This window comes from Mustela putorius, unplaced genomic scaffold (assembly GCF_011764305.1).
Source record: "Mustela putorius furo isolate JIRA1106 unplaced genomic scaffold, ASM1176430v1.1 tig00000145_pilon_pilon_pilon, whole genome shotgun sequence".
Classification (NCBI taxonomy): domain Eukaryota; kingdom Metazoa; phylum Chordata; class Mammalia; order Carnivora; family Mustelidae; genus Mustela; species Mustela putorius.
In genome coordinates this window covers 9287072-9314392 of record NW_025421294.1, presented here as the reverse complement: position 1 = coordinate 9314392, position 27321 = coordinate 9287072, and the positions used below count along the sequence as shown (strand labels likewise).

General features: G+C 40.4%; 1 protein-coding gene across 3 annotated transcripts in view; it reads right to left on the bottom strand.

The window, feature by feature from the left end:
* The window catches only part of PDE4D (phosphodiesterase 4D), a 1492536-nt gene extending 1466230 nt beyond the window's left edge, over positions 1-26306 (bottom strand). For all 3 annotated transcript variants that reach the window (XM_004744606.3, XM_045075658.1, XM_004744608.3), the window contains exons 1-2: positions 26053-26306; positions 18052-18130 (exon numbers count right to left, since the gene is read on the bottom strand). The gene's annotated coding sequence lies outside the window, so the exon portion shown is untranslated. The remainder of the gene's footprint in view (positions 1-18051; positions 18131-26052) is intronic.
* Between the last annotated feature and the right edge of the window lie 1015 nt (positions 26307-27321).

Sequence of the window (27321 nt, the reverse complement as noted above, 5' to 3'; positions counted from 1 at the left end):
TTACTAATTCTGACATTTTGGTGTGGGTCACCTGCCCTTCAACTGAAATGAACACAGCTTCTGAACAAAACAAACCCAAACTTAAGAGAAGTTTGCCACCTCCACAAAGCTGCTGAGGGTTACCCTATTTAAATATCACCTCGATTAAAATATGCAGCATATCCCTCCAAAGCAGTTATAAAGGTCATCTTAGGAACTTGGCCTCTGACATGTTACAGGCAAAACTCTTTTTATTTTTTTTAAGATATTTTATTTATTTATTTGAGAGAGAGTGAGCGAACACAAGCAAGGGGGAGTGGAACAAGGAGAGGGAGAAGCAGACGGAGCAGGGGGCATGATGCAGGACCCAGTACCAAGACCTCGAGATCATGACCTGAGCAGAAGGCAGATGCTTAACTGACTGAGCCACCCAGGTGTCCCCAGGCAGGACTTTTTTATCTGCACTTTGCCAGGTCTAGAATAGCTCAGTGCTAGAACACTGGGATGCCTTTGCTTGGAACTTTTTAAAATTCAAGTATAATTAGTGTACAACGTTATATTAGTTTCTGGTGTACAGTATAGTAATTCGACAACTCTACCCATTACTCAGGGCTCATCAATGTAAGTATACTTTTAATTCCCTTCACCCATTTCACCCATCGCCCCCCCCCCATCTCTGGTCTGGCAAGAATATCCAATGGGAAAAAGACAGTCTCTTCAACAAACCGTATTGGGGAAACCAGACAGCTATATGTAAAAGAATGAAACTGGACCACTTTCTTATGCCATACACAAAATTAAACCCAAAATGAGTTAAAGACCTAAATGTAGAACTTGAAACCATAAAACCAGTACAAGAAAAATATAAGCAGTATTTACTCTGACATCAGCCATACCAACACTTTTCTAGATATGACTTTGGTAATGGAAACAAAAGCAAAATTAAACTATTGGGACTACCCCAAAATAAAAACTTTTGCACAGGGAAAGAAACCATCAACAAAAGAAAAAAAAAAGCAAGTTACTGCATGGAGAAGGTATTTGCAAATGATATATTTTGTTAAGGGGCTAATATCCAAAAATACATAAAGAACTTATCCAACCCAACACCAAAAAGAAATAAATCATCTAACTCAAAAAAGGGCAGAGGAATAAATGTTTTCCTGAAGAAGAGATACAGTTGGCCAATGGACACATGAAAAGATCCTCCACGTCACTCACCATCAGAGGACCTCTTTATAATACATTCCTATATGGTCAGCATTACCAACAATAATTTGAGATATGCCTCCTAAAGTGAGGGAATTTTCAGAGTCTTACAACAAGAACAAAAGTCTATGCAGCACCTGCGTGGCTCAGTCGGCTAAGCATCTGGCTTTGGCTCAGGTCACAATCCCAGAGTCCTGGGACTGAGCCCTGCATCAGGCTCCTGGCTCAGCAGGAGTCCTGCTTCTCCCTCTTCCTCTGCCTACTATACCTCCTGCTTGTGCTCTCTCCTTTTTTCCACTCTGACAAATAAATAAATTATAAAATTGAAAAAAAAAGAGTTGATGATACTCTGTGCAGCAAGCTTACATGAGCTTCTGTGAAATCACTGAAATAATCTAATACAGGTGAGTGTCACTCTCATTTGCAGATCTTTGTGATTATATAGATAGAATGTCTGGAGTACACATCACCATACTATATCAATATAAACCTTAGTGAACAAAAAATGCAGAGACAGAGCTACGAAAACAAGTAAAAACATGCCTTGATCTCAAGACAGCAGACTTTACCTGCTTAAAAAAAAAAAAAAAGTTGTAAATATTTTGTTGACACTCTGCCCACTGTGTGATTTAGCTAACAACTGTTCCAAGTCATTAGTAAATCCTCCCACCGTTTCTTTCTTCTTGGCTTTATTTTTCTTAACTTTCTTTTGTCCTTTGCTTTGTCTCTGCATTTCTTTGGTACTCCTAGCACCTACTTCTATTCCTTTATCCCTCCTCCATTCTTCATGATATGAAAGCACTTTCAGGTAAGTGCTCAAGAAATGGCAAGGGGGATCATTATTATCTTTATCATCTTCATTATTTATGCCAACGCATTATTATTTTGCATTCTCACTACTATCTCTACAACTTGTTCTTCCAGCTTTTATCTGCTCTTCCACAGATTTTTCAGAACATGGCACATAAATATTAATGATAAAAGTAAGATTGAATATCTATTAACTTTTTTTTAAGCTCTGGAAGTACCCAAGCAGGGGGGCAACATCCATCAAAACCATCTGCAAACACAATTGTACTGAAACAAGAGGAGAAGCTCCAAGGATATGAAAGACTTGCTTCTTGGTCTCGGTAAGCTTAGAGCCTAGTCAGAGGGACAAGCCACACAGGGAACAAGATGAACATCTCGAAGAAATACAGGCAACTAGAGTTCACACACAGAGGACCAGTTTCCAGCTAGCCAGGTAGAAGTGACCATGTAAGGTTTTCTGAAGGGGAATTGCAAAAGGGAAAATAAAGATGAGAAGTCTGGGGCACGTGGGGAATAAAAGTATTCTGTCTGACCCACCAAGGCCATTTGAGCATTTTCTATAGCTTTTTGCAGCCTCCTAGGGACTCCCCAGTTTTTTGATGTCTTTATCATTTCTGTTCTGAGTATATGATCAAAAGCCGCTTTGGAACTTGAGAAAGCACTAAAACGCCTTACTTTATACAATTTTTTGCTGTCTCTTTTGTTTCATGATCTTGCATATTGCTTTTGTGCAACCACAGCCTTCTTCTCTAGTCCTTTCAAGTTTTTCGGGTCTTCTTGGGTATGTATTTTTAGCAGGACATGTGAAAGGTAACACTTTTCAAAAAGCAGCTCTGCGGCATCTGCTGTGTGAGGTATGGGATAACACGGCAACCTTGAGACTTTATTTCTGCCCTCACCCATTGGCTATATTGTCCCTCAGACCATTCAGTCCTCTCTGCAAAAAAGGCCAGGTTGCAAAACAGCCTCATCCACACTGAAATAGGGATGCCAACACAAAATGATCTACATATGGTCTGAATCTGTTAAATGGTTCACCAACTTCAGTGAGCCCCAAGCCTGGGACATAATCATTTCTACCATCTCTTTCAATAGGCTACACCTTCTTTGTCAAAGGGATTTGACATTAACGTTGAAACAGTGACTTAAAAATTAAAATTCATCATGAGGAAAAGGGGGGAGGGATCTTTTTTTTTTTTTAAGATGTTATTTATTTATTTATTTATTTATTTATTTATTTGACAGAGATCACAAGCAGGCAGAGAGGCAGGCAGAGAGAAAGGAGGAAGCAGGTTTCCCACTGAGCAGAGAGCCCAATGTAGGGCTCAATCCCAGGACCCTGGGATCATGACCTGAGCCCAGGGCAGAGGCTTAACCCACTGAGCCAACCAGGCTCCCCAGGGGGAGGGATCTTTTAAGTGAGAAGCCAGACTCCTAATACCACAAGTTTCTAACTGCATTCTTAACACAGATAGGATTTGAAACATGGTCTACAAAGAGAGGAGCTCCCCAAAACCAGCCCTCTCCACAGGCCAAAGCATAAAATGAGTCACCTGTGTGCTTGCAAGAAACATGCATTTTGTGCCAAAACAAAAGATGCAATGTCAAATTCAAATGTCTAAATGAATTCTTCTAAATCTCATATTCACACGATGATGTACTTGACTGATCATCCCTGAAAGCTAACATTTCTTGTGAAGGGGATATTGGATAACTAGAAGGAGAAGGGGGGGGGGAGCACCACAAGATGGCACAAGGAGGGGCGACAAAGGCAACAGAGAAAAGGTATACGCTCTTCCACATTATTTCCCAAGGACAGTCATGGCAAAGGCCACCCACGGCATTAGCACTGCACAGAACAGAGCTCTCTCCCTCTGCTCTACGGCACACGCAGGAATCCTGTCTCCCCTGCATGCTTGTTTCCAATCTCGTAAGTTTAATGAAGTCCAACTTTTACCCAAGTGACTTTAGGTTTTAAGAAAATAACATGAGGGGAAAGCATGAGTCACACAAAGTATCCCTTTCTCTACTCAAGCTTTGTCTTTTGCAAGAAGAATGAAGAGCTCCAGGAAGCATACCCAGGAACATTTTCCTCCACAAGGAGACACTGAGCTGAACACCCTAGAATACAGCTGTGGATGTCTGCAGACTGCAGACATTTCCCTGGTTCTTTTCATCATAGGTTTCATTTACCAGGCAAATTTTCAAGCCTCAATGAGGCACCCCTAGAGCCAACATAAGAGGCAAACCTCAGATCTATATAGATAAAATACTCATAGTACACTACTTCAGTTACAAATATCTACTTTGAATTCCAATTTACATGTTTTTAAAAAAATGCTCATCCTGAAATTCATAGCCTTGATTTTTTTACTGAGTCCCCCAGTTTGGTCCCTAGCTCCTTCCCCAAATTGTCATTTTAATTTAGTCCTGCATTCATGCGTACATAAATCAAGTTCTACCATATTATCTTATGTGTGTACCTCTTTGCTGGTGAGTGGGCTTGGGCACAGATTACAAGTTGGCCTGTCCTGCTCAGAACCAGCCCAGCACCAACTGGAGAACAAACCCATTTGCCTCTTCTTCATGGAGGCTTTCAAGTACAGCTGCCAGCCTCCTGGTACCAGATGGATGAGGGCATGGCCCTCCTATGCACACAGCGTGAGGCCCAGGCCTCAGGCTCTGCAAGGTCGCTTAACTAGGCCAAGACTGGCCAACAGGCAGTCAGCACTACCAGAGCGCCTAATTCCACGGAGTAGACAAGAAATGACACAGTTCCTGAGCTGAAAGAACAGAATTTGTATCCACACACAGGAGCACACACACTCCTGCACACCTGTGCACACCTATACATACCTGCTCCTGATGGAGGGAGAAAACACTTATGAAATCCCAAAGAGAATAAAGTTTAAAATTAATGAAAAGTACTACTGAGGCTCTGAGGTTTGGAAGAGGCTATTTTGCAAACGCTTCTTCTATATTCCAAAATAAAACACCAGGGTAAAGAAACACAGAGAAAAGGGAGATATCAGGTGAACTTCTGAAAATGAGTAGCTGAAGAGTTCATTTTCCCAAAAGATAAGAGAAAAAGGCTTATGCTCTTAAAGAAAAGTAGACAGAACTTAAATTTTTTTGGAAAATGGAGATGAGTCAGAGAACAAAAGGGGGAAAGAGAGGAGAGGGGCAAGAGTTGGAAAGGGGGTTGAATGCAAAGGTTTAGACTGAGAAGACATCATGGGAAGAAAAGGGGACTGTTACTGAATAAATGTGAACTGTTTCCATTTCAACTTCTAGCCAAACTAAGTTATGAGATGTTTCGAAATGGGGAATTTAAGAGAAAAGAACAGGACTTCCCTTAGGTAAATAATAGTTCCAGTGGGACAAAATGTTTTTTAACATTTTCTTTCCTCATTTTGAAACATATGTAATTATTCCGAGAATTTGTTGGGGGGAGAACAAACAAGGAAAAGAAATGCTTCTAGCTCCATCACTGAGAGATAACCTCTGTTGATAGATATTCTCAGTCACTTACACCCACACCGTGATTAGGCTATCTATGCTGTCACTTTCTTATCACATGTTGTCTTGTAATAAAGAGTTTTTCATTATATTAAGTTATCTTTTAATACAACTTTTAGACATTTTAGAATCATGAGCTCCTTTGAGAATCAGATGAAATCCATGAAACTTGAGAACAATGTTCCAAAAGAGCAAAATAGGCCTCATGGAGCTCAAGAACCACCTCAAACTGACTTCTAAACGTCGGACCTAAGTGGGATCTCTGGAACATGAGCTCATTGGTAAGCTGAGACTGCAATAACTGGTTTAATCACATAGTATATACATGGTTTAGCGAAAAAGGACTTAATCTCAGCCATGGCCCTTAGTTTCTGGTTCTCGCTCTACAACTACATATGATGGGTCTCTGGGATCCTTTCCATCTGTGAATACCTGGAGGCCTGAGAACATCAACCTTCACAGATGAGTTGTAGTTAATCTGCTCTGTAGACATTCCCTGGTTGGTTTCTGTACCTAGGCTGGATTCCTTGTTTTTCAGGGACAGACAGGACCTTATCTGATTCTATTTTATATCCACTCCAAGAATACAAATTAATGTCAACACTGCTGATTACACATCGGTCACTGCCTTCCATGGTAGGTGTGTAACTCTACTGCACCTGACTTGATATAATAACCAGTAAATAACTGCTAAAATAAACCAACCAGAATGACTGAGATTCTATTTAGAATCTTTCAAAATTACATAAAAATAGATCTATTTTGTTCGGGTTGGATACTTCTACAAAATGTCTAGACACGCATATTCATTGGCCATCTCTTTAACTTAAATAAAATGTTTATACATTATTCCTATTAATTATGTTCTTTTTAAAAGTTGTATTTATTTATTTATTTATTTATTTATTTATTTATTTATCTGAGAGAGAGTGGGGGAAGGGAGAGAGAAAGAGAATCCCAAAACAGATTCCCTGTTGAACAAAGAGCCCTATGGAGTTCCATCCCAAGACCCTGAGATCATGACCTGAGCCGAAATCAAGAGTCAAGACACTCAACAAATTGTGCTACCTGGTGCTCCTTAATTCTGTTCTATTAAGTAACTGAGAACATCAAATTAGTAAATACTGAACTTCTATTCCTAAGACAAATATAGGGTTAGGTTCCTGGGAGCCTATAGTCACATTTTCATCAACCTGTCTATACATAACTTGGTTTTATATGTGCTACTGTTTAAGATACCTTATTCAATATATCTTTCATTGATTCATTGTCATTAAACACATGGACAATTGCACTATAATTCAGGCCTCAACAAAATTCATCTAATGAATACCTGTCTTCTATAAGACACATTACAGCCTTCTTCTGCTTAAGAATGCTACACCACACTTCAGCACTTCACTGGGGGCTGTTTCACAAAATTGCCAGCAAAAAGCACAGAAATACTAAAATGCAGCACTAAATATTCCAAGAAAAGGACAAAGTTTACAGGATGAGAGGTGAAGTAAGAAGGCCGAATACTGCATTATAAGAGACTAAGTAAATGCTTATTGTGTTAGTCAGGATTCTTCAGAGAAACAGAATCAGCTGGACCTAGATATAGAGACACAGAGATGTACACAGAGAGAGCCTGTGGTATAAATGTGAAAACTGGAGTGTTAATGGTGTAAGACTCAGTCAAAGGCGGAAGACTCATGTCTTTGCTCAGCAGTCAGGCAAAGAAAATCAATTCTCCCTTCCTCCATTTTTTTGTCCTATTCAGGTCATCAAAAGACTGGAGTATACCCAACCACTCTGGGGACTAAGGGTAGAGGGGGTCTTCTTTACTACCAGTTCCATGCTAATCTTACCCACTACCTTCACATCCCCATCCACAAGTAATGTTTAACCAAGTATCTGGGTATCCTGTGACCCAGTAAAGCTGACACACAAAATTAACCACCACACTTGTTAAATCAAAAATACAAAATTTACTCTATGCCCTAGGCTCTCAGATTCACTGAATATAAATCTTCATAAACTCCAAAGAATATAAAGTGGTCAATTATTTGTATTTATTTCATAAGGAACCAGCCTACGACCAAATATCACCTGCCAATAAAACACATTAGACCATGAAGGAACTTAGCGGATGATACCACATCACAGAAGTTTTAAAAATTAATAATAAAAATTTATTCTTAAAATGGTAACATAATATAGAAATTACTGATCTCAATTTATAAACAATAAAACTAAGGATCCAGAGCTGAAGTGATTTTTCCAAGGATGTACAACTAGTGATTAACAGAGTTACTGTTTGAAGCCAGGTTTATTTTACTATAAAACTCACATTCGTAACTATATATTGTTTATAGCATATTTCAGGGAAAGAAAAACACATTTCAAAGGTAAAAGCTTGGTTCACATTTCAAGCACTATATTAATTCTGAAAGAAGATAATATTGCAGCCAAAATAATTTTCTAGGTGAAGAAATCAGTCACAAGTCAAATACACAATTCCAGGCCTGGCAGGAAGGTACCACATTTAGTTATTTTTCCAACAACTGATATCCAAAACTGAAAATATGCAATGAAACACAGCTAACCAACAACCATGCAAAAATAAAACTCTAACTAAATGATGAGGAAAACTAATACAACGAAGAATCTATTAGACTGATTTATAAACAAAAAGGCTATGAAACAGTTTTATGTGTATGTGTTTAGAAAGTGAACGTCTCTGAGATGGTGAAAGCCATTTCAGATCAAGACAGCTGCCTGCATACTTTTGCATTATCTTTGCATACTTTCACATAGTTAAGCTAGGTTTACATGTTTTATGCTCCCTCTTTTTGAAAGTTATAGAAACAATTCCTAGAATGTTTCAATAACCCAGGACTATCCTTTAGTTTCTACATTAAACAAAGATCTTATGTTAAGTAATCAAATAGTTGATTCCTTTGACATCTGCACTTGATGAGCACGTAAAAAAAATTTTCAGCTAAGCATCTGTAAACTTTAAATGCTATAAATATAGAACTGTGAATTCCAATGCATTTCTGTTCACCCTTAAGACATATAGATACAGATATAGATATAGATATAGATATAGTTTCTACCTGGCCAGATAAGACTTAGAAGATCTTGAAGGACAATGGAAACAAAACAACAGAATATCTTCAAAACGCTGCAAGGTAATAATTACCAACTTAGAATTCTATACCCAGTAAACATATCTTTCAGGAACAAAGACAAAACAAAGACACTTTCTGAAAAACAAAAACAAGGACTCCTTAGCAGCAGACATGTACTCGGGAAAACACTAAAGGTACTCTTCAGACATAAAGAAAAAGGTCACACCTCAGCTGCAGCAACATCTTCCTAGGAACATCGCCAAAGGCAAGGGAAGCAAGGGCAAAAATGAACTATTGGGATTTCATCAAGATCAAAAGCTTTTGCACAGCAAAGGAAACAGTTAACAAAATCAAAAGACAACTGACAGAATGGGAGAAGATATTTGCAAACGACATATCAGATAAAGGACTAGTGTCCAAAATCTATAAAGAACTTAGCAAACTCAACACCCAAAGAACAAATAATCCAATCAAGAAATGGGCAGAGGACATGAACAGACATTTCTGCAAAGAAGACATCAGATGGCCAACAGACACATGAAAAAGTGCTCCATATCACTCGGCATCAGGGAAATATAAATCAAAACCACAATGAGATATCACCTCACACCAGTCAGAATGGCTAAAATCAACAAGTCAGGAAATGACAGATGCTGGCGAGGATGCGGAGAAAGGGGAACCCTCCTACACTGTTGGTGGGAATGCAAGCTGGTGCAACCACTCTGGAAAACAGCATGGAGGTTCCTCAAAATGTTGAAAATAGAACTGCCCTATGACCCAGCAACTGCACTACTGGGTATTTACCCTAAAGATACAAACGTAGTGATCCAAAGGGGCACGTGCACCCAAATGTTTATAGCAGCAATGTCCACAATAGCCAAACTATGGAAAGAACCTAGATGTCCATCAACAGATGAATGGATCAAGAAGATGTGGTATATATACACAATGGAATAATATGCAGCCATCAAAAGAAATGAAATCTTGCCATTTGCTACAACATGGATGGAACTAGACCGTATCATGCTTAGCGAAATAAGTCAAGCAGAGAAAGACAACTATCATATGATCTCCCTGATATGAGGAAGTGGTGATGCAACATGGGGGCTTAAGTGGGTAGGAGAAGAATCAATGAAACAAGATGGGATTGGGAGGGAAACAAACCATAAGTGACTCAATCTCACAAAACAAACTGAGGGCTGCTGGGGGGAGGGGGGTTGGGAGAAGGGGGGTGGAGTTATGGACATTGTGGAGGGTATGTGCTTTGGTGAGTGCTGTGAAGTGTGTAAACCTGGCGATTCACAGACCTGAACCCCCGGGGATAAAAATATATGTTTATAAAAAATTTAAAAATTTAAAAAAAAAAGATAGCACAACTTCATTCATATAAAAAAAAAGAAAGAAAAAGGTCATAGCTAGAAAACCAAGATACAGAAAAAAATAAACATCCAAAAAGGAGCTAAATATGTATTTTTAACATCTTAATTTTACTTTTTTCATGTTCCAAGATTAATTGTTTATGCACCACACCCCATGTTCCATGCAATATATGTCCTCCTTAATACCCACCAACAGGCTCACCCATCCCCCCACCCACCTCCCCTCCAAAATCCTCAGTCTGTTTCTCAGAGTCCACAATCTCTCATCTTTTGTCTCCCCCTCCAATTTGCCACAATTCATTTTTCTTTTCCTTCTCCTAATGTCCTCCATGTTATTCCTTATGCTCCACAAATAAGTGAAACCATATGATAACTGACTTTCTCTGTTCGACTTATTTCACTCAGCATAATCTCCTTCAGAATAGCCAACATTTGTAAACATGTATTTTTGGAAAGTGCCCAGGAAATGGCCAAGTATTAATTTATCTTGGGCTTTAATGAGTCCATGATACATGTAACAACTTCTGTTAATCTCTTAGAAACACAGAAAAGGATATGTAACTACCAGGGCCATAGATATGGAAAAGTAAATGATAATAACAATAATATTTTTTTAAACCTCAAACCGAAAGAAAGTGAAAAAAAGAGAGAAAGGAGATTTTAAAAAATGGAACAGATAGGGAACAAATAAAAACATGGTAGATTTAAATGCAACATATATTTATGATTGTATAAGATTAAATATTTTAATTAAAGGACAAAAATTGCTGGGCTGGATTAAACAAAAAAGATACATGCCTATATGAAGCATTCCTCAAATATAAGGATTTCAAGAGATTGAAGGTGACAGATGGGGAAAAGTCACTATGCAAACAACGTCCCCAAATACAGCTGAGGCCATGATATTCACACCACACAAGGCAGACTTGAAGACAAAAAATGTAAGCTGAAATAAAGAGGAATATGTCACAATGAAAAGGGGCTCAATTTACCAGAAGATAACAATTCTAAAAGTATAAGTTCCTAATAGCACAGACTGAAGATATTTAACATAAAAATGGACAGAATTAGAAAGAAAAGTAATAAATCCACAAATCATGATAGAACATTTTAACACATCTTTCTTGTAACAGATGTAATACACAGAAAAATAATCAGTAATTACAGAGAAAATATAAGTAACAAGAATGAAAAACTTTATTTTATTAACACATATAGAACACAGCCCTTATTAACAACAGAATATATATTTTTTACTTTAAGTGAACATCATGGAATTAAGCCAGAAATGACTAAGGTAAGTAGAAAATCCCTACAGGTTTGGAAATTAATGACACATGGATCAAAGAAGAAGTCTCAGTAGAAATTCAGATGTATTTTTAACTAAACAAAAGTTTAAATCTTGCAAAGGAAATTTTGTGTGATACAGCCAAATCTGACCTGTAAGAAGTGTATATAGTCTTAAATGTATATACTGGATGAGAAAAAAGCCTGAAAATCATTTATGTTAGGATCTATCTCTAGAAGTTATATAAGAACAGCAAATTAAAACCAAAGAAAAGAGAAGAAAATGAAAATGTAAAAATAGAACTAGTGGACATCTTTTAAAACTACAACAGAATATCAACAAAGACAACAGATGAACAGATGATTCTTTGAAAAATCTAATAAATCTGATAAACCCTAGTAAGACTGACCAAGAAAGAAATGAGATTAGAAAAGTTACAAAATATCCACTCTATCCCCCAGCTCATGAGGCTAGCATTACCTTGACACAAAAACCTGAAAAAGCTACTTAAAAAAAAAAAGAAAGAAAGAAAATTCAGATCAGACTCTCTCATGTGATAAATGCCAAAATCTTAAAATATTAATATATATTAATAGGAATGTAATATATCATAGCTACATTCAGTTTATTCCAGGAGCTCAAAGTTGGTTTAACAAGGGTGCCTGGGTGGCTCAGTAGGTTAAGCCTCTGCCTTCAGCTCAGGTCATGATCCCAGGGTCCCTGTGCCTGCTTCTTTGCCTACTTCTGCCTACGTGTGATTTCTTGTCTTTGTCAAATAAATAAATAAGTAAATAAATTTTTTTTAAAAATTTAAAAAAAATTTTTTTAAGTTGGTTTAAAATTCAAACTAGCAATTCAGTAAATTCAACCAGATTAATACATTGAAAGAGAAATCTCTATCATTTTGATTCAGAAAGAGCATTTGATAAAATTTAACATCTATTTATCTAACAGAGAATATTCACAGTAATTCTCAAACACCATGGCAAATTTCACATTTTATACCGTAATGTTGAAAACTTTCTTTGAGATTCATAAAGGGAAAAGGATACGTGCCATCATCATTTCTATTCAACACTGTATGTAAGGCCCAGGCAAAGTAATAAGACAAAATAAAAGCCAAACAAAAAAAGAGCATAGGATTGGGGGGGAAAAAAGTAAAAATATCAATGTTTTTAGATAATGTGATTGTTATTCAAGAGAATCTATAAAGTATTTGAGTTAATTAGAGAGATGACCAAGAGAGAAAAATCAAATGTGTATCTGATACTAGCAACAGAAAATGAATTTGTAAAATTAAATAATTTACAACAGCATCAAAAATGTCAAATACACAGAAATGTATCTAACAGAAGACATATCAGACCACTATTGTGGGCTCTTTTCCTGTCTTTTTGTCAAACCACACTGGTCTTAATTATTCCAAGTATCAATATCTGAGAAAGTAAATCTTCACTCCTTGTTCCTTTTCTTTAGAGCTCTGTTAGTTATTCTTAGATAACTTTATTTCTATATAATTTTTAGAATGTTTGTCTCTGTTAAAAAAAAAAGTTAAGACTGTTGATATTTGTTTTGTGAAAGCATTGACTTCATGGAAGAACTGACAACATTATGGTTGGTATGTATATACGTATGACTGTATGTATGATTAGGTGGACCATCTACAAGAACTCAAACAAAAAGCACTGGATGGTACTCTAGATCAGGATTTTTTAAACTGTAAGCTACGTGCTTAGCAGGTTACACACACTCTTATTTTCCATCAGATAGGAATTATCAAAGTACATCACATGTCATAAGATTAAGAATTTTTTTCATGAAACTTTTGCTTAAGTGATATACATATAATATCCACACACAGGTATCTGTATGGGTATACAGAGGGTATGATTTTAAAAATCTGTTTCTTAATCTTGTCTGCAACAAGAATTTTTGAAAAACCATGCTCTGAAAACTATTTTTTAACATAATTCTAAGTGTCATTAATGTTCTAATACCTGGTATTTATCACAGCAAGTATTTTGTAGCTGTATCAATTTTGCTTTAGCTCAAATGTAAATGTTAGATTTGTGAATTAGTCTGTTATAGGGTAGAATTAACTTAGTAAATCGTGAGAACTCTGGGTCTTCAATGAGTGAGTTAGAGAAGAACATGAGAACCACACTGTCATGAAGGTAACCAGAGCTCAGTGTCTGTGAAAGAAAATGTCCAAGAACAAGTGAGTTTTAGCTCAGGGAGGGTACTGGAACGTGTGAGTGGCCATAAAGGACAGCTGTCAGAGGAGACGTTTCCCCAGCTTTCCTCTTGGCTCCTATCTAATGGTCTCTTTTTGAAAACCACCCCTGAGCAATGAATGCCCTTCTTGCTTATAGTCTTTAGTCAGCTTCAGTCTTTGCAAACTTTCCTCCGCAGCTGAACAGTGATCCTGCCACCATGTCTAGCTCCCCATCGTTTCCCTCAAGAACCACCTTGGCAACTGGCTCTCCCAGCTCTCTGGCTCAGGAACACCATCTCACTTATGATGTCTCCCACTAACCTCAGCTAGAGTTTAGACAATAAATATTGGGGTGATAAGAAGAAAGCAGTTTTAACTTCAATTCTTGGCCTTTACTACCCCAAACAGAAGAGACCCTCTAGGTCAAACATCCCCTTATGGCATAGCAACTAATGAAAAAGATTAGATTTATAGCAATTATAATGATAGTAATAATAAGTAACATTTATTGTATGTCTGTTTTGTGCCAGGTATTGTCTCAATCATTATACATGAATTAACTCATTTAATTTTCACAGTAACACTGAGGAAGATGAGGTTATGCCCATTTTGCAGATGAGGCCAATGAGAGAGTTTTAAAGCAACCAGCAGTCTCACAGCTAAAAAGTTGTGTACAATATACAGAGAGAAGAACTAAAGGCAGAGTATGAAGTTAACCAAGAAAGAAAAGAATACTGTGTTACCTCCTTGACAAAGTGAGACTCTGATTTTTCAGGGTAACTTTAGTTTGCCTTTAGTTACAACTACAAGACTCCCCATACACTCAAGGTCTATTGGTGCTTGGATTCCAACTTCCTTTACCTGTAAACTCTTGTGTGGAAACATCCAATGCCGATCTCACAGAGGTTTTTCCTTAAGAAAGACTGTTTCTGGTATCTTACAAACTGGAGTCCTCATCATGAAAGGCTCGAAAGTTTCTAGGGACTCCCCAGGGTGTTTATCCAGAAAATAAGAAGTTTCAGCACCCAACGACTAAAAGTCACCTTACTTGTCAAGAGAAGGAAGTTTCCAACTTTATTTCGGAAAACTAAACAAAGAAACTGATGAGCACTGGGTGTTACACACAACTAATGAATCTCTGAAACACTACATCAAAAACCAATGATGTGCTATATGCCGGCTATCTGAACATAATTTTTAAAAATCTGTAGAAACAAAAAAGAAAGAAAGAAACAAAGATCAACAAAAAATAAACTATTTAACCTATGCATCCAAAATCACTAGTAGGAAAGGCATCAAAACCCCAAAGCCTAGCGAAATACCCAAAAACACAGTCAGCATCAATGGGCTGGGATACATATTGATGATTACATAGTGGTTTCTCCACCAAGCTTTTACAGAAGCTAAGAAAAAAAAAAAGTGTTCAAAAGTAGGAAGAAAGAGACGAGACTATTACTAGCACTCACTAGTGAACCAGAGGTACTTATTAAAAAGGGAGAATTTGCAACATGACATTTAGACATGGTTTATGTGCTATGCACTGTCCCATTAGAACCCTGACCTAAATTTAGTAGTTTAAAAAGAGCTAAGTCTTCTTTCCCACCCATTTCCAAATACCAGCTGAGAACTCATTTCTCAGACCCTTTTCATCCACAAGAGAACCCTGAGAAGTTTTTAAAAATTTAAGGAGAAAAGGTCACAATGTTAAAAGGCAGTACACAGTCTCTTCTCTTTCCTAAAATGGCCATGTAGTTACAATCCATGATCATGAAAGAGTTAAAATTCTGCCCCGTTTAAGAACAACCAGTTGACCTTTAAATATGCTGGTTTCATTCCAATCACCTTTCAACAAGCATGAAATCTGGCACAAAGTGTACTAACACACACCAATTATTTTCATAGTGTACATGACTGAGCTCACAGTGTCCTGTTTAGAAAAAAGAATTAATGTTCATTTTCCAAAAGCCAGACTTAAAGGCTGAGTGTCTCTGTCAGTAGGATTGTTTTTTGGAAACTGTCACCAAAAGTGCTGTTGGAGAGCCCTTTCCTTGAAAAAGAAGAGTTTTGGTTTTTTTGTTGTGTTTTTTTTTAAGAAAATCACTTTTTCGGGGTGCCTGGGTGGCTTAGTAGGTTAAAGCCTCTGCCTTCAGCTCAGGTCATGATCCCAGAGTCCTGGGATCGAGCCCCGCATCCGGCTCTCTGCTCAATGGGGAGCCTGCTTCCTCCTCTCTCTCTCTGCCTGCCTCTCTGCCTACTTGTAATCTCTGCCTGTCAATAAATAAATAAAATCTTTAAAAAAAAAAAAGAAAGAAAGAAAGAAAGAAAGAAAATCACTTTTTCAAGTGGTTTAAATTCTGCTGTATGAAATGGTTCCCTCTCCCCCACCCCCGACCCCCAGAACATCAAAGTAAAAAGAGTTAATCACAATGCTCAGTTAAGAACTTGACAGGCCATCTATGTAACAGAAAAACTATCCCACCCGGTGGAAGGGTGAAATGTCCAACTCTACTCTGGGCAAATGCATTAAAATTCAGAGATTCAAAATCAATTGTTGAGTGTCTATGCCTTAAAATGACTCTTTGCTTTTCCAAAGTGATTCCCCTGAAGTTCTTTTAAGGGGCAATATTCCCTTGTGCCTTCAAAAAAGAATTCAGTGTACAAAAATTCTGTCACGGGCTTTTTAAGAAAATACTGGCTGGCTGTTTGGGCACAAAAAGCAGATGTAGGAGCCCTCTGAGAAAGACTGTGCCTGGCAACCAGGGAGCCTCTGGTCAATCATGAGACTATGTTCTTTATCGCCTCCTTTGTGCTCTATCTTCAGATGCCCTTTGGATCTCATCCAACCCCATTCCCCTCAGACAGTTATATGAAATATTCACCCCACCTCAACCATATTCCAGCCTGGGTGTGTGTTTTTTCTTTGTTTAATCCTTTGCCTTAGGACTAAGACTTTTGAGCTTCCTTCCCAAATCTCAATACCCTCCTCTCTCAGCACCTCACTCCAGTGAGAGACTTCTGCTGGCCCTGCACATGTTTGCCAGCCTCTCCTTGCCACAACATTTGACTTCCCTCCTTCACTCCTTGTCATCTGTGAGTCCAGAGAGAGAACGGTGAGGATCTCACAGCAATGTGGGCAGTGGCCCCAGGCCACTGTCCAGATCACCACCATGCACCCCACACTTCTGCTTTCTGCTGCCCAGGGAGGGGCCTGATTCAAGACAGGACGCCATCTGGCTTGGGGACTATGTCAGGAAAACATCCTCCAGCCTGAGGCCATGACACAGGAGGTCCCTTGGAGTTTGCTATCTATCAGGACAACTTGGTGACATGTGCAGCCCTGAGGACTCTGCAGGGCTCTTCTCCCCATAATGAAAGGAGCCATTTCAGAGCCCTGGATGAGTGGGATCATTCCAGAGATGTGCCAGGCAAAAGGAGCAACCAAGGCTTCTACAAGTCTTACCCATTACCTCTGCCCTATTTCTTATTGTTCCCAAGAAGCAGAGTTCTCGTGCTAGCTGCTGCTGAGTAGCCACAAATTCCAATCCCCTTTTAACACCTCCAGGACTAACCATATGTTAAAGTTTTCATAGAACCATCAAGCCCAACTCAAAACTGATTTCCTACACCCCTTTGCCTTGCCAAAATTTACGGAGCAAGGAAATAAAAGCATCTTTGTGCTACTACCCTCCGCTCAGCAACTAACAAGAGAAACACAGATCATCTGAACACAGGTGTCAACCACTTCTAGGCCCAGGTCTGACTTGTATAGGTTTTCTCAGTGTATGCAGACAGTGACTCCCCTGGTCACATCACACTGACGTCTGTGACACCACAGAAGTCTCAAAGTCCTATAGGTATGAAGAATTGCATGGAAATATATTTCCTTAACATTTTCTGTGTTATTAATCGGGGTCCATGATTCACTGGTGGATGAGAGCTGTTCAGGATTCGCAGCCCAGCCACCACTTCCTCTCCTCTCCGTCAGCAACCTCAGTCGGGAGAAATAGCACCCCTGAGAGCCCTGAAGACAGAAGACTGAGGATTCCGTGCCGGTGTTGTTAACTGAGTGATTTTGGCCCATTCGGGACCAGTCCCTTAAACCTCAGTTTCACGTTCTGCAAAATGGGGATTACAGCAGCCACCCCACAAGGCACTATGAACAAAGCAATGAGACAATGAAAGGACACATGATGTTGAATGATCGACAGAGAAAGAAAGACTAATGAGAGGGGAAGGGAGAAAAAAATCTGAGGTCTGCCTGCCTTGCCCTTTCACGCTACTAAAACATTCACAGAAAAGCTGAGAAAAATAAACCAAAGTATAGTAGCCTTAGGGAGGGTCAGAGGGAGAAGTTGCTGCGTCTAGACGCGGCGCGGAGCTCGCTGGCTGCGCGGATCCGCGAGGCCCGAGCCCAGCACTAACTCCCCGCAGGGGCGCTCAGCTCGGCCAGGTCACTCGGCGTGGTAGAAAGACCAAACCCGCGGAGGACCCACTTGGACTACGAATCCAGACAAACACCTCATCCCGTGAACTTACATTATGCCCATGGCGCATCAACGTCAGGAGAAAATTCCAGCTTTGTGTTGGCTGCTTGGTCCCACTTGAATGGGAAGTTCTGCGGGGGCCCGAAATAGAAAAGAGGAAGTCAACGTAACTGATTTGCTTAAATACAAAGTCTTAAATACAAAGCCCTGTCCTCATCATGGATGAGAATTATGGAGCGGTAGAAACCTCCTTTTTATTTTGTGTCGTCGTTGTTGTTTTAAGAGGTATTCATTATTTTAGAAAGAGAGCACAAGTGGGGGAGGGCGGAGAGAGAGAAGCAAGCAGACTTCTGATGACTGTGGCACCTGGAAAGGGGCTCGGTCTTCGAATCCTGAGATCATGACCTCAGCTGAAATCAAGAGTCAGATGCTTAAGTGACTGAGCCACCCAGGCACCCTGGAAACGTCCTCTTTGAAAAGAGATCACATGCCCACTCTTTACAGAAAACATCCTCCTCTAGGGAAGAAAGAAACCATCCATCAGCTTCCTTAGTAAAGGGAGGGAGGCAGAGCTGGGTTGGCAGTGAGGTAACCGCTACCCAGAGTGTTCCATCAGAGCCAACTGTTACTAAAAATAACCAGATGCCCCACTTTGATGCTCAGGCTCTATTCTCTGGGCTGGTTCCTCTAAACGCACTTTTCTTGAAGGGAACAGTTACTGAAGGGGCTCCCCTCCCGACTTCCTCATTACTGTTCACAGAATCGTATTTTCCAAGGGTCCCGGTTTTGATACTTGCACGTTGGCACTCCAAGTTCCACTCTGCATTTTCGTGCCCCTACAGTGAGTTTCCTTCCTATACGGACAGTTTCATGTCATTGCATGAGGTACTAATTAGCTAGTTCCAGCACATTTCGACAATGGGCTCGCCACACCTTGCCATTGCCTGAGCTATCTCTGGTCTGAATCCTCAGTACCCCAGTCTTCCCCCACCCCTGCTCTCTTTTATGAGACTGCCCTGCCCGGTGAATCTTGGCAGCATACACATTGCTCACTTGATGCCCCTGCTCCAACATCTGCCATAGCTCCCTAGTCCCTAGTAAACAAGGCTAACTTCATCCCAAGTGGTCTCACCTTATCCAAGATGCTCAGGCAGAGTGCTGGAGGAGAGAGTGCCTGAGCTGGTGCCCAGTGGATTGGGGAGGAACCTATCTGTGGCAAGCTTCACTAAGTGGTGGTGTGAATCTGAGCAGACTAGCAACCGCTCTGAATACGTTTCCTAATTTGTGATCTGAGGATAAGATCACCTCCCTAGTTAGGAGGGATTAAACATACAAAGTAGAGTGGGTTTTGTTAAGAAGAGTAATTAATGCTTACAGAGTGCTTACTATCTTACAGGCTCTGTTCTGAAGGCTGGATATGTTTTTATGCAGTTATTATTATTATCCTCCCTCTGTAGAAGAGGAAATTGAGTCCAGAGAAAGTGAAGTCACTGAAACCACAAAATGAATCAGGACAGCCAGCCTTTGAATTCAGGCAGTCTGACTTCAGACTCTAAAATGCTCAACTCCTGGCTTTCCCGCTTCTCATTAGGCTACGCCTCCTCCCCTCCAGCTTTCACTGGCTAACACAGCCCACATGTCCCACCCAGTCCTCCCCATCTGTCCAAACTTTGTTCCACATTCCCATCTCCCCTGATGGATGCCTGCTGCACTTTCTTCCAGGCTCACCGGATGTCTTGAAAGAAGTTACTGCATACTAAACTCAAGTATACCACACCTTTTATCTCGCCCCCACTTAAGCATCAGCTTGTAAGTGTTCTCCAGTTCTGTCATCTATTTCCAGAAAGTGCATCAGAAAAATGAACCACACCTCCAAATTCCAGCAGTCCCCAAAGAAACATGTCACCAACACTCGCCTCCATTACCAAGCCCTCCGAACGTCCATTCATTTATCCAACAAGCATTTTCCACACGCCGGCCATGTCCGTTTCAGTACATGAATATTACATGGGCCCTGTCCTCTAGGATCTCACAGGCAAATGAGATGAGTATTTGTAAAGACAATCTTAACAAGTTGTGGTAAGTGGGAAATGCCTACTGTGAATGGCTCCTTGCTCCTGCATTTCCCGCATAATACCCACAGGCTACCATACAGTCCCTTCCTCTTCATCTCTGCTGCCACCTTGTGGTTCACTGCTCCCTACCTATTCCTCAATCATTGCAATCCCCTCCCAACTTATCTCCCTGCCCTGCCCCTCAAAACCAACCTGCCCTCTGCTGCCTAATAACCTGTAGTCTACACTCTCCTACATGAACCGAGTGCAAGCCCCTGAGCCTGGACAAGCCAACAATGCCGAGGAACTACCCTGACTTTCCATTCTTGCTCCACTGCCCTCCACACACATGCACTGCCCCTCACATACCACCTAAGGGAGACTTCCTGGAGCACTCCAATACACATTCACCTATTTCCTCCTGCACCCTCTGCCCACTCCACCCTCCCAATCTAGGAGCTTATTTTTATCTCTGAAATGTAGATGCTGCTCCAAATTCAGGACAAATCACCTCACCCAAGAAGCCTTCTCTCATCCTCCCACAAGGTATGATATTTCCCTTCTCTGGGGTATGATCATCATGCCTTTGTGTGTCCTTTAGGGCACTTGACTTGTGCCATGCATTAGTATTAGTCACTTCTATGTTTTCCCTTGTGGTCTCTGTATCTCTGCAACAGCGCTTTTGTCCTTACTGTCTTTGTTCAGTGTGGCACCTAGGAGATCGCCTCAAGCGTAACAGGTGCTGAATGAATAATGAATATGCTCTTTATTCTTTGTATGTGATGAAGTGGGAGAAACATCTCATGTGGACCAAGAAGAAACCCAAGGTTTTGTCCTTTTTGTTGGTATCATGTAATCATTTATCCAACAAATCTTTTTTTTCATCTCTAGGCTGTGTGCTAGGCACTCATAGTACCAAAAAAAAAGACACAAACACCTGCACTCAGTAAACACATGTTCCCTTTCAAAGAGGTACTGGCACATAATACAAAGGAAACATGCAATACTATACATACAAAAGAATATGAGTCGCAAAGCTATGGCAAGTCCACTACCAACTAGGTGTGTGATCTTGGGCAAGTCCCTAACACGACAAAATAAGTATTGATAAATATACAGTGAAAAGTCATAGGCAGTCTGTGAATTGATGATTTTTAACCACTGCATGGCATGTTTTTCTAAGGGATGGCACTTCCAAGTTAGTAAGTGCCAAAATATTTGCAAAAATTATTAATGTTAATTAATTCTATGGAGATCAAGTACGCAGCTGCTAAAGAAAAATAAGGACCAGCAGCTGAAACTGATATTTACACAGTGAGAAAAAAAATAAGTTGTAACTACTGGACCAGGGCAACATAAACCAACCAATGAAATTCAAGACTTTTAGGCGTAAAGTGGTCCCTGTGTCTGGGCTCCTCCACTGCAGGTGCATGGTGGGTACTATGGGATGGGCCTGCTCTGCCAAAACTCCCAAAATGGACATCAGAACACCCTCCAAGGCTCATGATTTAAACTATTTTAAAATTAATAATCAGAATCAAATGGTGACATAGGTATTATCACCTTAAAGAGAGTCAATGGCTGCCAGATAAACAGAGCTTGTCTTACAGTACAATGAAAAACGCTCACATGTCCTTAAAAAAAGGACACAAAAAGAATGCTTATCACTCACATCATCCTAGAAAAGTGAGGCCACAGAGGCAAATGTAGATCGTGCTCACTCCAGCTCTCCCAAGGTGCAAAGGAGTTTTGATCATTACATTCTGAGTTTAACATCATTTGGCCATAGCTATTCCGAATATAGATGTCAATATTCCACTTTACCCTACCATAAAACATGCAAGTCACTTAACAGACTCCTCTAGTCCTGATTCTGCGCACCTCAAGCCTGGTTATGGACTGGTTTGCCTTAAGGTCTTTCAGTTGGAATAGAATGTGATGATCAAGCTGATGAGGATTGTGGCTTCTGGGACAGATATCTTTGTCATCAGAAATATGTCATTCTCCTTGACACATCAGTCTCATTAGCTGACTCATAGGACTCCTCACTTAAGCAGCAGATGCCCTCTCAAGAAACTCAAATCAAACTGAATCAAGTTTCAGGACCTGAAAGGCTAAGGTCTAAACCTTAGACCTTAGCAAATTCTGCTAAGGTCTGCCACTTTGCTGAGGCTCCAAAAACACATCCAGATGTCCTTCCCCATCACACATGCCATGTACCTTTTCTCTAAACTCTTCTAGTTGCTACTTCAACTAGGTAAGGACCAGGTTTTCTTTACCTTGTGCATCATGGAACCTACATGTGAACAATGCTTGGCTAAGCATTAGAGATGCTCTTCCCTGGGCTCCCATACTCTCCCACCAGTATTTCACATGTGGAATTGGAAATGTGTGTGTGCAAGTCAGGCTCCCCTCTGTGATGTGAGCAAGGACTTCTTTTTATTCATCTCTGTATCCCCACACTTGGAGCCTGGCACATTGATAGTGTTCAAACAATGGCTGGGAATGAAGCAGCCAGTCAGTATCATCCAGAACGTACTGAAGATTTACACAGGGAATTTAGAACTACAAATGCAATGGTTCCCGTCCTCAAGCACAATCTATGAAAAACTGAAAACCTCAATTGTGAACCATGACTTGGTCTTAGGCATGGTCACCTTCAGAGACTACAACTCAGAAGCAACCCAGAAGTAATTTCCAAACAATAAATTCTCTTTCTCCCTTTCACAAGCAGTGCTACAAGGAAGGTTAGTGCACATCAACAATTCATAAAGCCCCCCTTCTGTTCATGTGGTGACTTCACCTCACATGAGCTCTTGCATGCACCTCTCCTCTTCAGAATCCCCCCACCAAATCCTTCTTCCAGATCTCGTCCCCAAAGCTCATTCCTTCTGTCCCTCTATTTCTCCCCTTGATGCTACATCACAAAAGCCCAAAAGAACTGATTTGGCAATAGCAAACCTTGCTTGAAATGTGGGGAAGGAAAAGAAAATAGATAAGCAAAACACGAACCATTCTTGGAAGACAGGGCAAGAACACGTGAGTCTATCATACATTACAAAGTTTGGCCTGTTCATACACAGATACAACTTACAGTTGCTGAAATGAACAAGAAATGGTACCAAAAAAAGAGTTTAAATTGTTTAAGCATCTGCAATGTTAAGAGACTTATGACAGCTGATCACCAAGTATTTAGTGAGCACCTACTCTAAGAACTGTTTTGGAAAGGACAGTGTCAAGGGACCTAAGACCACCTTGACACTTAGACATTCACTGCGAGAACTCCCAGAACTCAGCCTATTGCTCTTACAGCTGAGATTCTATGCAGCAATATAGTAAGGACACACAGCCAGACCATAAGAAGACAAGACAGAGGGTGATCCTGGAGGAGTCCATATACAGGCTTCCTTATGCTCTCTCCTTCCCATGAGAGGTCACAGAGAGAACACAGCCCCCTGCAACCAAAATGCAGCAACATGTGTACAAGGATTCAGCCTAGGGCATCTCCTTAAAGACTCAATGCCCAAGGTTTCTTACTGCTGGTCATGTAGGTACTTTCTTCCTAGCACATTAAAAATTTCCAGACTCCTAGGAGCAAGCAGGTGTTCAAGGACAGACTAGAGTGGTACATAAAACTCCAGGCACAATGCACCATACCCATCAGTTATGTGTAGACCGAGAGCCCTCAGAGAACCTGGTTCCTAGAGACCAGCCAAGAGCCCACCTTGCCATCAGGCCTTTTCAAGAGTAGCAGTCTGAGGCCTGCTATGTTAACTCTTCCCTGCAGAGATACAAAGACCAAGTTCTTGCCCTCGAGGCAAATAACATTAAGAGAAATAAGATGTAGACATTAAAAGGGCAAAATAATACAGTAGATGGAGCATGCCGGCTAACACTAAAGCAACAGGACCCACATTTGAGACCACATGTCTCATGTGTCAGAATCACCAGCGTGCTCCACAGCCTTGTGGCTACAACTCAAGGCATGCTAAACAGTGGAAAGATAGAACCTTCCACTAGGGAGGGGTTCTGGTGAGATTATAGAAGACCCTGAATGCCACAATGAGAAATTTGAATTTCATTTTGTAGCCATGGGATGCCAGTGAATTTTTTTTTCTTAAACAGCTAATAACAACAACAACAGCAACATCATCAAAGCGGCACTGTTTGAAAATGCATCTGACTACGTTATGTAGAATATAGTAAAAGGGACAGAGATCACAGGCTAAGAACCCAGCACTTCAAGGGAAAAGAAAATGATCATAACGGACACTGGGACCATGAGTGAGGAGTTAGACCCTGTCCTGGTGCTTGGCATCAGTGTTCGTGTCTGCCACTGGACAGGAGGTACTACTGTCCCCATCTTACAGGTAAGCTTGGCCAATGGCACACAATGAATTCAAATCTAGATAATGTGCTTCCACCCCTCAGGTACTTACTATCCAACTCACGTGTGTAACACAAAATTAGGATATCAGAAAACTAGCAAGTGGGGACCCAGGGCCCCTAGCCAGGGCAAGGAGTAACCATGCAAACTTCTACACTTACCTTGTCCTTTCCTCCCTTTGGCTGTCTTACTCTAAGATGACAGGCAGCAAGTCATCTTCCAAAATTGGTAGAAGATTGGAAGAGAGAAGTAAAACCAGAAATTTTCACATTTTTCTGAATGAGATGAAAGGTGAAGAATCTATAGGAGTCACAGCTCTTCCTGACCCAGATAGAGAATAAGAAACCAAATGCCACATAGCATCTCGATTTAAAGAAAGTGGCCGATTGTGGCTTTCTTCAATTTTTAATATCTCAGGGAAATTTTGCACTATTAAAATGTTCCTTCCTGTTTATTTCCCTCAGATATAATACAACCCAAACATCACTTAATAACTGGACTACTCTCAAGACTCTGATTTTTTAAGATATCTAAAATTAACACTTACCCCAGGATCATCACCACTCTCATCAAGATACCCATTTGTTGATCACTTGATTGCATAAAAAGTTTTGCAGATGCTAAAGCAAGACATTGACCCCAACGGCTTTAGAGGACACAACATAATCATTTGCTTTAATGGATAAATATCTCTCCCAGTTCTCCATAAAATCCAGAATTAAGCAACAAGACATGACAAGCCACTGTTTATGGGGAATTAATCTGTTGCCTCAACTGACATTAAGCAGAAGACCAAAGGCCATTAAAACAAGCTGAAATTGATGCACCAAAATAACTCAGTCCAGGATACTGATCTTATCATGCTGGAAATGACTCTAAAATCTTTATTACCTCTTAACATAACTCTAAGTGAGCTGTCCATATCTTTCATACTCAGATTCCCTATTAGTCAATTCAAACACTCGGAAGTATGGCCATGAAATGACAAAGAGAAACAACTTGAACAAAACCTTCAAAGCCTTCAGCATCACCCGGATGGCCTGGGGCATGTACTCTGCTATTGGGGAAAATTCATCTGAATCAGGTAACTGGCCCAGTTCAGCTTGCTTGAAAATACTTTACCCCTAAGAGGTAATGGCAGCAAGAAATTACTCGCTTAGTTATTATTACAGCACTGGGACAGGGTATAAAAGGAGACACGACCTGACTTCCAGAAGTCTCCTGAGAAAGATGGAACAGACACAGCTTAAAAACAACGCGAATGCGCACAGGTACTATTCCTGAGCGGCGGGAAAAGCATGGGTCGTGGAAGTCAAACGGCCTCCATTGGAAGCCTGATTCCACTAGTCACCATCTCAACCAAGTTGCATAACCCTCCCTGTGCCTCAGTCTCCCCTTCTGGGAAAAAAAAAAAAAAAACAGGTGAATAATAATACTCACCTCCCAGGTTATTGTGAAGAATCAGTAAAATCATGAACACAGAGTGTTTAGCACAGAAAGGGGGCTCAACAAACGTGAGCTGCTGTTATCACACAAGTCTTAGTCTTGTTTTTATTGCTAAAACTACTCTTCCTACCACCGTGGCTAGGCTCATCTACATTTTGCCCCATACCTTAAAGATAAGAAGACTCCCAGGCTGCATGAAGTGGTCCAGTCCAGATGGAATCGTTCCTCTCCAGCAGGGAAGCCAGGAGGCTCATGGTTTGTGAGAAATGTCAAAGAAGAATATTTCAGTTGGAGGAGATGGCTGTAGAGGGGAGTAAGCAGAGCCTGCATGAAGCAGATAAGTCTGCTTTAAATGGCTTCTTGAGCTGAGGAAAGGCACATGTTCACAGGTCATATGATTTTCCAAGCTGGAAAGTAACTTAGAAATCCTTAAGTCACTCAAAAAAAAAAAAAAAAACCAGCCCTTGGAAAGCCACAAAAATCTTATGCCTTCCTCTAGTGCTATTTGAAATTTTGGAATCAATTCAGTATGAAGAGGAAAAGAAGGATGGATGCAGGAGTACCTTTGGAAAAAAAAAAAAAAATTCTGTTTCTATTTTGAAAGATACATGTTTCTTCCCTGAATCATGTGGCAACAACGTTAGCACTAAATCTGCTTGCTCACCACTAGCTTTCCTTCCTCAGTTATGGGGAACCCCCCCACCACCAGTGTAGGTTATTCTCAATGGCAAGCTTTTCTGCTGCTTTATTTCCAAATGCTGAAGGACACCTCCACCCTGCCTCTGAAACACCCCAGGACAAAGAGACCACGAGAGTCAAGTGACTGGCTCTTAGCCACACAGCTAGTTGGCGATGAAGAGAAACAGGAATCCTGCTGACAGAGAGGAAGCTTCCGAGGAGGAGAGGAAACAGACATGACAGTGAGGGCTGTGGGAAATCAATGGTGTGGGCAGCTGCGTAGATCTGAGCAAGAAGAGTTCAGCAAAATGATTTTTCAGGAAGAGCATTTTTGCTGCTGTATAAAGAGCACAGTAAATTAAACATGTCAGGTTGCTTATCTTGGCACCTTTGGTTCTCAGAACTTAAAGTGAAATATCAACACAATATAAAGGGAAAATCCAGGTGCAATTTTTCTCATGGGAGGAAGCTTCTGATTTCTAATTGGTGTTTACCCCATTTTCGGAAAGAAGTTGAAATGAGGTTCTTTCACAATTGGTTATAACAAACAAAAGGCCTGGTGGCTAAAATAACAAATTGTTTTCTGTTAAAAGGAGAAAAGTAAAAAACAAAGCCACAAACTGAGCACACAAGAGCTTGGATTTGTGTAAATGTTCCCCAAGTAGAAAGTCAGGTTTTATTCGTGCTTCCCTTAGAGAGGTCTTTTTGCTCTAGCAACTTGAAGACACTCTGAGCTCTCCTCACCTTAGATTTTCAA